The sequence below is a fragment of the Papio anubis genome, chromosome 11 (genome assembly GCF_008728515.1).
Source record: "Papio anubis isolate 15944 chromosome 11, Panubis1.0, whole genome shotgun sequence".
Classification (NCBI taxonomy): Eukaryota; Metazoa; Chordata; class Mammalia; order Primates; family Cercopithecidae; genus Papio; species Papio anubis.
In genome coordinates, this window is record NC_044986.1 from 97,447,740 (window position 1) to 97,457,973 (window position 10,234).

General features: G+C 41.5%; 1 pseudogene; it reads left to right on the forward strand.

The window, feature by feature from the left end:
* Positions 1-9,210: 9,210 nt before the first annotated feature.
* LOC116269629 lies at positions 9,211-9,336 on the forward strand (annotated as a pseudogene).
* Positions 9,337-10,234: the final 898 nt, after the last annotated feature.

Genomic DNA, 10,234 nt, shown 5'->3' on the forward strand with positions numbered 1-10,234 from the left:
TTGCTGATAATCAAAGAACAATATATCAGAATCTCAGCACCTTAGAGGCAGATGAGAAATTAGAGTTGATAGACTAACTCTTTGATAGATGAAGAATAAAGATATGAAAAAATAAGGGAAAAACTAATAATTAATGAGTGACTATGGGTGAGACAGACCCCAGGCTGGTTCCCTTATACATTAGCTCACGGAATACTCATGACCACTCTGTGAGGCATGGGGATTACCCTCCTTTGACAAAGGAAAGGACAAAGGATTTGAGAATTGAAGGAAAAAATCACACGGCTAAGAAGATGGATCAGGGACTAGACCCGGGTTCGTTTGTCTATGTCGGTGGTCTTTCCCCACGCAATGCAGGGGGGACTAAGTGCCAGAGCTAACACCTGGTAACAACATGGATATGTATGTTTGAACCCAGAGGAGGGAAATCTGGGAAACCTTCACAAGAAAGCTGGAATTGAACTAAGATGTAAAAAGAACATAAACCAGAAATGTCTAAAGAATAAAGCAGCTGAGATGGTTTCTACCTCCAGTGCACGTCTGTCTCACCCACAAAGGGGAAATCTTCGCCAGGGTTAGGCCTAGGTCTTACTCTTCATGGCAATTTCAGTGCCAACCCTCATATGTGGACCTCGGTACCCTGAACAAGTGTGTGATGAACTACTAAATGCAGAGAAACTTCGGGATGATAGGGGTAACAGGGGCTGAGGAACAGAGAGCAGACATTGCCTAAATGAACAGCAAATAAATTGGGAATATGAAAATTTAACAGATTTATCCAATTATGATGTCCCTTCTGCTGCCCGCCTGTCCCCCATGGGTAACTGACCTCTGACCTTGGCTAGAAGAGTATTTGTGGTTTGAGAGTCGCTGAGCAAGGGTCACATCATTAGCCCCAAGGTTGAGGATGATTTCTCTCTCCTAAGTCCTAAGAAAGTCAGTGTGAAGGTGGACCCAGGATCTGAGTCCACACTAGCGGGCGGGAGCAGAAAAATACCCCAGACCCACCATTACCAACAAACCTGTCAATTGCAGAACTTTGGCTGGCAACATTCCTGGCTTGGTAAGGAGAAAGTTGGAAGGGACAGACAGAAAGGTGCCAGTGAATCAATTTTAGTGTTGGTAAACACCGGATGGAGACACATTGATAATGGTAGGGCAGGAGATTAGTTAAGAAAAAACTTTAAATGGAAAAGATAATCATTATATCAGATAATCTGTTATAGCAGTGGCATGATCTTAGCTCACTGCAACCTCTGCCTCCCGGGTTCAGGCAATTCTCCTGCCTCAGCCTCCCAAGTAGCTGGGATTACAGGCACGTGCCACTATGCCCAGCTAATTTTTGTATTTTTAGTAGAAATATTCATTTAGTGCATAAATGAGTATAAATGAAATATATCAATAGAACAGTGCTGGATATCATCTAAGTTCCAGATTTTGCCCTTTTCTCTTTTTTTCTTAAACATGTTTAGTTGTGTAATATCTCAGCAATTCAGAAAAAATGAAAAAGAAGACAATGACCAAGGGGTTCATCCACTAGATCTAAGAAGTGTTATCCTTAACACAATCTTTCCTTTAGTTACCTTTTTATTTTTTGAGAAAGAAAATATTTTAGTGTCAGCTAAAGCATCTCCATCACCAGAGATAGACAGTAATTAACTATATTTTTATATTTTACAGACATAAAACAGTAAGCAATATACAGTAACATTTGAACATCTTTAAATGTACAGATGTGGTGAATTACATTAAAAAGATGTCCTAATGTAAACCATCCTGCAACATTAGGATAAACACTAACTGGTCAAAAATGTATTATTTAAATATTTTGATAGATTTGGTTTACTAATATTTTATTTAAGATCATTACACTCATGTTCATAATTAACAATGACCTATAATTTTGCTACACTCTACTTTACTTGTTCAGTTTTATTATCAAGGTTATGCGTACAAAATGATGTGGGAAGTTGTCCTTCTCCTATTCTTTGAAAAAGTTTAGACAAAGTAGTGCTTATCTGTTCTTTGAAGATTTTGTAAACTTGGTTGTGTCTGGCCTGGTTTTCGGAGGGGGAGGCATCCGGGGAAGGAAGGCTGTAGATTATTAACTTGATTCACTTCTTTTGTTGATTATAAGTATATTCCAGCTTTTTCTTTCATCAGTTTTTGTAATTAATATTTTTCTAGGAGATTGTCTGGTTTCTCTCTTTCCAAATGTACTGTCAGGAACTTGTCCATAGTATTCTCTTACAGGCTTTAAAATCTCCATGAGTAGCTATGCTCTGTTTCTTTTTCATGCTTTTTCTTCTCTCGTCCTTGGTCAGCTTGCCAGAGATGGCTTTATCACTCTTTTCAAGGAACCAGCTTTTAGTTGGGTTGATTTTCTGCATTATTACTTTGTTTTCTAGCTCATTAATTGCTCTCCTTATCTTTATGGTTTCCTTCCTTCTTCTGCCTTCTTTCTGCTTGCTTTGCTGTTGTTTTTCTATTGTACTATGTCAAGCACGTAGCTGGCAAATTTTTCAGTCTTTCTCATTTTCTAATATATGTGACTGAGGCGTAAATGATTATTTTAACCAGAAGTGTCCAGTCTTTTGGCTTCCCTGGGCCACATCAGAAGAAGAAGAATTGTCTTGGGCCACACGTAAAATATACTAACACTAATGATAGCTGATGAGCTAAAAAAAAAAAAAAAATCTCACAGTGTTTTAAGAAAGTTTACGAATTTGTGTTGGGCCGTATTCAAATATGTCCTGGGCCGCATTGCGGGCTACAAGACATGGGTTGGATAAGCTTGATTTAAAGTATCATTTATTTAGGCTGCATCCTACAGGCTTTTTCTCTGCTTCATTTTAATTACTTCATAATCTGTATTATTATTTCTTTTGCTCTTACAGTTTTTCATTTTTATTATGGAGCATTTCAAACATACAAAAGCAAACACTGCTTCACGTGGAATCCTTCTGGAATGTTCCCAGTTCAACATCACTGCAAGTGAGCTTTCTAATACATGCTTTTGGGTAATAACATTCCCTCGTTATTTTTACTCTGGAAATCCATGCGTTGTCTTATTTCTTCTCTTTGAAGACAAAACTATACCTTAAATAACCTCATGTCATACAATGCAAGGGCTTTGCAAAATCCAGCTGAATTAAATTTTTTTTAAATCCCACATGACCAGATTAAAAGCAGCCCATTTTGCCAAAATGTAGACTTGCTTCACAGACAGTTAAAAGTGATTTTTAAAACACAGTTCTCATTTTCATCACTACAGTTTCCAAGTTTGAACTTCTACAAAAGTTCAGGATAGTTGAACAAGCACCGTTTCTGGAACTGTAAACAAAGCAGTTGCCTATGGAACCCGGGCCCTGCTTTTTTTGCCTCTTTGCAAGCCACTGATCCTTGCCCTGCTGCTGCCTTTCCAAAGGGCTCAGTGTGTGCACTCCCAGGGAATGAGCCATCCAAGCCGCAATCCTGAGCCCAAGAAAAGCACCACCGAGCCTCCGCAGGAAAAATAAGTTGCTGCCACACGAAGGAAAAGATTCCAGACCCTTCAGACTCCACCGCCACTGGCTCAACTGTTTCTAAGAATAGCGTGAACTGTGGAAAAAAAAAAAAAATACTGGCAGCAGACATTGCTCTTAATTGTCTCCAGGCATTAAAATAGAAACAAGCTGAAACGGAAGTGCCCCTGGAAACCCTCTCCCAGTCTCACTCAGTGCGGACCAGGAAGCGGGACGTGGATGCGGCTTCCAGAGACACGGACTCCAGAAGGCCAACCCTGCCATGGCGTCACCACGGAGCGTGTTTCCAGGACAGGATGGTCTCTCCCAAAGTGGAGGAAGGCCAGGGGCCAGAAGCAGTCTCCAGGGACCCAGGCCTCACCCACTCTCAGGCTTTCTAGAGATTCTCTCGAGGCCTCTGATTGGAGGCCCCATGGGATGTGAGGGGTCCGCCTCCCAAGAGCCAAAGTTGTTTATCAGAGTCTTCTCTTTCTGGTTCATTTTCATAATCTTAAATTTAGCTAATTGGACTCTAAATCAAATTTTGCAAATATTTCTTGTCATAAAAAACAACATCAGCCTTATAACTGGGAGGCCCCTCAACATAAAGGGGTGTGTGCTGTTAGATCCTATATGCACAGGCTGGAGAGCCCCCCACATCCCCTACTCCACAGAGATGGGTAACACCACTCTTCAGTTCAGAAGGCAGAAAATTGTGTTTTGTTTTGTTTAATGAAGATGTGACATTCATCTGACTACTGGGTTTCATAACCTAAACAAATTTCCAAACTTTGAGGATAGATTCCAAATTTAAAAAAAAAAAAAAAAATGCTGCATGCAGAAGAAGATCAAGAAACCCACTTCTAGTCTTCACTCATTCAAATTTCTCTTGCCTAGTGCCTCATTCAAATTTCTCTTGCCTAGTGCATTAATCATTCAATGAAAATAGGTTTTTTCCCTGCAAGGTTTCTAGTATTTATGAAATTGCTCTTAGTTGGAAACATAAGATAAACCAACACTCAAGCTTTTCTCAATTCCTAGACAAACACACTAAATAAAAGAGGTGGTTAGCGCTAAGTTTTCCAGAAATCCAGTGCCAATTCCTGATGGGATTATTTCAGCTCTACTTTTTCTAACATGGTTAATTGTTGACGAAGTATGGAAAAAAACTGAAAAGAAAATGAAGCTCTTTTCTCTTATGTGCATAGTATTCCATAATGTATGGAAGTCAAAGCCTGCTTCACAGGTGGGGAACAGGGCTGGGGCAAAGGGAGACACACACGTCAAAAGAATGCAACTTAATAATGCTGGTAGGCCCCACGTGGCTCCAAACTCTACACAGCATGGCCCTCCCAACCCAAACTCCAGTTGAAGACCTCAGAAGGAATTGACAGGATTCTGTTTTAGAAATACATAAAACTAAAAAAATCTGGCGCCAGAGGGAGACAGATATAAATGGACACAGCCCAATGAGATGGAACATTTACAACGCAGGTCTCCCAGAAGCCCTGTCTTTGGTTGCAACCATGCAGAAATGTGTCATTCCCCCATTCTACACCCTCCCCCAACACAGTGTTTACTGTGATCCTAATCTACCCAAACCAGATTACTCAAGCCAGAGCAGAAATTGACTGTCCTTGCCCAAGGTTGGCAATCAGCCATCAATTATACTTGCCACATGCTAGGCTGTTCCTAACTCAGAAATCTTAGAGCATTTAGTTGCACATAGAAAGGACTCCATAAATGTTTGTTGAATTGAATGGAATGATTGTGCTCAATTAATTGCCTTTGCTCAACTGTTTCCCAATATCCATTGGTCCTTAATATCAACTCTCATCACTTGGACCTTCTCTTGCCTGTGTTTGCCAACAAGGCTTATATTTCAGGACACCAGCCCAACTCACCTTCTAGACCCTGAACCTACCTATGTTCTCCACCACTACCTCACCCTCGTCTCTGCCTTAACTCAAGATTCACCTGTCTCCACTGTCTGACATCTCTTGATCTATTCACAGGTACCCGTACTCAGCTATGATATTTAGAAGTGGGATCAAGGAGAAGGATGGTGAGGGAAGAGGAAAGAGTTTACATTTGCTTTTCACCCTGCTGTGTGCCAGGCACTGCATGTATTATCTTTTGTAATTGTGTTTTAAAAGAACGCTGGAGACTAGGGAGATGATACTTCCACCGTCTGAGCCTTTGGGTCAGGAAACTAACTCAAACACCAAGATCCCAAATGCCTTCCACAATGGAGACATTAAACCCTTTTAAATTAGTGATTTTTAATTTATGACTTTAAATTATGAGAATTGATGAACACCCATAATGAAATTTTCACCCACCCACTATAAAATGAAGTACTAAAATGTGATTCCCTAAGGCTGAAATACACTATTCACAGAACTATCCTTTGTTCTGAGACTATAGGGGAATCCTATCTTAGGAAGGAGTAAAATAATCTCTCATTGCAAAGCTTCACATGCTCACACTTACTCTTCAAAATCCTTCAAGGAGGCACCAAAATCAAGTCCAATAAACCATTATTACTTTTTTTTTTTTTTTTTTGAGATGGAGTTTTGCTCTTGTTGCCTAGGCTGGCATGCAATGGTGTGATCTTGGCTCACTGCACCCTTCACCTCCCGGGTTCCAGCAATTCTCCTACCTCAGCCTCCCGAGAAGCTGGGATTACAGGCATGTGCCACCACGCCCGGCTAATTTGGCATTTTTAGTAGAGATAGGGTTTCACCGTGTTGGCCAGGCTGGTCTCAAACTCCTGACCTCAGGTGATCTACCTGCCTCGGCCTCCCAAAGTGCTGGGATTATAGGCATGAGCTACTGTACCCGGCCCCAATAAACAATTATTACTTAACAAATTTAATCACAGCCTATTTTTCTTACAGCATTGGACAGGATCACTAGTTCTACAGCTGAGTGTACCTGGAGAAATATTTGGCTCACTTTAAGTGCCAGGCTGTGGAAAAAAAAAAAAAAAACAAGCATAGCAAAAACCTCCTCTTAAAGATTAGAATTGCACTCAGCTGAGGAACACGGAACTGTGTGGTAGTCACGTGGCTGTAAACATATGTATAAAAGTCATCACATTTTTTGCCTTAGATTTTTTTCACTTTACTATATTTAAATTTACCTCAGGAAAGTGTTATAAGAAAGTCTTATGGTGATTGTCAAATGACTATGCAGGGAATTCTCAAACAAGAATTCTCCCTTCTCTCACAACTGAATTTTAGTCAATGCACTTAAATCCTTAAGTTTTTGAGTTATAAGCTCCCTCCTTGGGAGGAAGTTCGGTACCTAAGGAACCTTCGTAATTCTTTCATATATTGAGTAAAGATGCCAAAGTCACTGATTAAAGCTCCCTAACCTCTTATTACCACAAAACTACCCTGGGGACCAGGGATCCTGGGTTTTCACTGCCTTCTTTATGAAACTTTCTTTCATCTTAGCTGAAATAATAACTCAAAATCAGTATGTGAGTCAGTCAAAGCATTGTTAATCCAATAGCAAATGTCTTGACTTTTTAGATTACAGGCAACTAGGGAAATATTTATAATAGTTAAGGTTTTTCTAAAAACAAACAAACAAATCTTCCATGAAGTCTATATGAATTATTTTTTTGTTGCTTTACAGAGCAAAAATTGTCTTAAATCTTCTTGATTTAAAAAAAAAAAAAATCAAAGTGACGCTTCCTTGTTAGCTTGCAAAACCCAGAAAATGATTTTGTAGGAAAGCACTAGTCGTTTAATTAGCTATTAAATAGAGAACTTCCTTTCACATTCTCAATTCATAGCTCCCATGGGAGAATTTATTAACTTTAGTGGCTAAGTTCACATTAATTAAGCCTAACTGCCCTTGACCAGTTAAATAGCTAATCTGTAAAAATGCAGCTGCTTTTGGATGTGTGTGTGTATAAAATTATTGAGAACGTTTTTATGTATTTTAGTTTTAGGTGCTTTACAAACATGCATCATTAGAGGATAAATCCGTAATGATAAAGTATTTCCATTCACACATGCGATCTTTCGCATCAGCCTTGTAAATGTCAGCATTGCCCCTGAACGGTGGGTATTTCTTCACGTGTTCTCCAAAGCTAAGTCTCTGGAATCCCTGACTTTAAACTGTTGAGTAAGTTCAAGTTGAGTTTCACGCTGGCAAAGAGAGTGCCTAACTACAAAGAAATACCCACTGTGTAATCGTTGTTTCATGTCCGCTTGGACTGCCCGTTCAGTTTCATTATTCCTCTTTCAGCCACCTCCAGGCCGAACACTCAGACAAAATCACTCTGGCAACTTGTGAATGCCTTCTGCTCATATAGATGACTGTTTTGCCCCCTGTGCTTTCTTTACTGAGCTGTTTAATAAACAGCAGGGTAGCTGGGAATTTCTTGGCAGGAGCCGGGCAGGGAGAGGGCACCGTGGTGCCGACTTTCCAGGCTGACTCGCAGTTGCATTTGCAAACCTGGGACTCCCCAGCCATCCCCACAGAGCTTCTGAATAGGTTGCTAAGGGCTTGGCAATGTTCTGCGCAGCCACTGCTGATACTAAAGAGGCCACAACAGGCTGGATCCCAGAAGAAAGGAAGTACTAACAGCTTGAGTCACCATGAATGCGGGACTCCTTCATTTAATAATCTTAGACAATTCTGTCTGGGCTTAAATGCCCCATGGTCCTGTGACAATGCCCCAGAGATTCAAAGATAAGCCACCTGATGCCTTCAGAACACATTTCCTTTTATTCACAAGATTGTAAAGCTTCTCCCTCATGCATTTGTTTTGTTTTGTTTTGTTTTGACAAAGTCTCACTCTGTCACTTAGGTTGGAGTACAATGGTACAATCTCAGCTCACTGCACTCTCCACCTCCCAGGTTCAAGTGATTCTCCTGCCTCAGCCTCCCCAGTAGCTGGGACTACAGGCACCTGCCACCACGCCTTGCTAATTTTTGTATTTTTAGTAGCGACAGGGTTTCGCCATGTTGCCCAGGCTGGTCTCGAACCCCTGACCTCAGGTGATCCTCCTGCCTCAGCCTCCCAAAGTGCTGGGATTACAGGCGTAAGCCACTGTGCCCAGCCACATATTCACTGTTAACCAGCCCTCTTCACTCATGGCATCTGACCTTAAACAAGGGAATGAAAGTTGGTTTTTTGTTTGTTTATTTGTTTTGTTTTTTCTTGTTTACATCAAAAAGGGAGGGGAATAGATGAGAAGGAACATTAATATCAGCTTAAGTGACCTGAAACAGCAAGCGCAAAGTTGGGGGACATGCTGGGGTCCAAAGGTGTGTGAAGTTTCAGCAGGCAATCTTTCCCACACACACACATCCTCCAAGTAGGGGAAGGGGAGATTGGAAGGAGCCATTGCTCTTATTTTGGTGGTGGGTAACTGGACACAGGTATGTAGTCATGCCTCGATGACAGTCACAAAGTCCTGGGCAAGGTAACATTGGAGTCCAGAATAGATGCCCATTTTATTTCCATCTGCTATAGAATGCAGAGAACTTAGGAAATGAGAGCTTTTGTAGTAGTACTTATCTCTACCCATCTCATTTTTCTGTCACTCTAGGGCGGTTGAACTGCGGCATTACCGTGTTCTCTATCTCATTCCTACTATGCAATGAGGCAATGCTTGACAGAGAAAAATTGGGATTTGGACAAGATCTATTCAATGTCCCTGCACATTGTGTAGAAGCTAGAATCGATGGTGCAAATACTACATCTTGAAGATAATGCACCTGATCTCATCTGAACTCAGAAGCTAAGCAGGTTTGGGCCTGGTTAGTATTTGGATGGGAGACCACCTGGGAATACTAGGTGCTGCAGGCGTGGCTGGGCACAGTGGCTGATATGGTTTGGCTGTGTCCCTACCTAAATCTCATCTTAAATTATAGTTCCCATAATCCCCACATATCATGGGAGGGACCTGGTGGGAGGTAATTGAATAATGGGGATGGGTTTTTCTCATACTGTTCTTGTGGTAATGAACAAGTCTCATGACATCCGATGGTTTTATAAAGTGCAGTTCCCCTGCACCCCTGTCCTGCCTGCTGCCATGCAAGACATGACTTTGCTTCTCTTTCACCTTCCTGCATGATTGTGAGGCCTCCCCAGCCATGTGAAGCTGTTAGTCCATTAAAGGTTTTTTTTTTTGTTTTTTGTTTTTTGTTTTTTTGGTAAATTGCCCAGTCTCAGGTATTTCTTCATAGCAGTATGAAAATTGAGTAATACAGTGGCCCATGCCTGTCGTCCCAGCTACTGTCATCTCAGCCTGAGGATCACTTGAGACGAGGGGATCATTTGAGCCCAGGAGGTCGATGCCAGCCTGCACAACACAGGCAAACTTCCTTTCAAATAGTAATAATTAACTTAAAATTTAAAATGTGAGACTCTCCAGGACCTAGCCAGTCTCTCCAGTCACCTTGGTTACGTGACAAGCCACAGGTACACAAGTGCAAACTCCCCCGGGGGACAAGGCCACCTCCTTACTTGGTGACTTCCTAGCACGTACAGGGTGTTAGCTTAAACTATAACCTGTCCTCCCCAGGCCACAGGACCTTTGTCCTGGCCCCTCCCTAAGACTCACCAATCACCTCCCTAGGGAAGCAGAAGAAACACATAGGGTGCAGAGTGCTAGAGGGGAACACACCGCAGTCCCAAATAATTCACCCAGGTGGCCAGGGGCTCATCTGTTCCCCATTAAAAATACATCTACAAGCCAGAAATC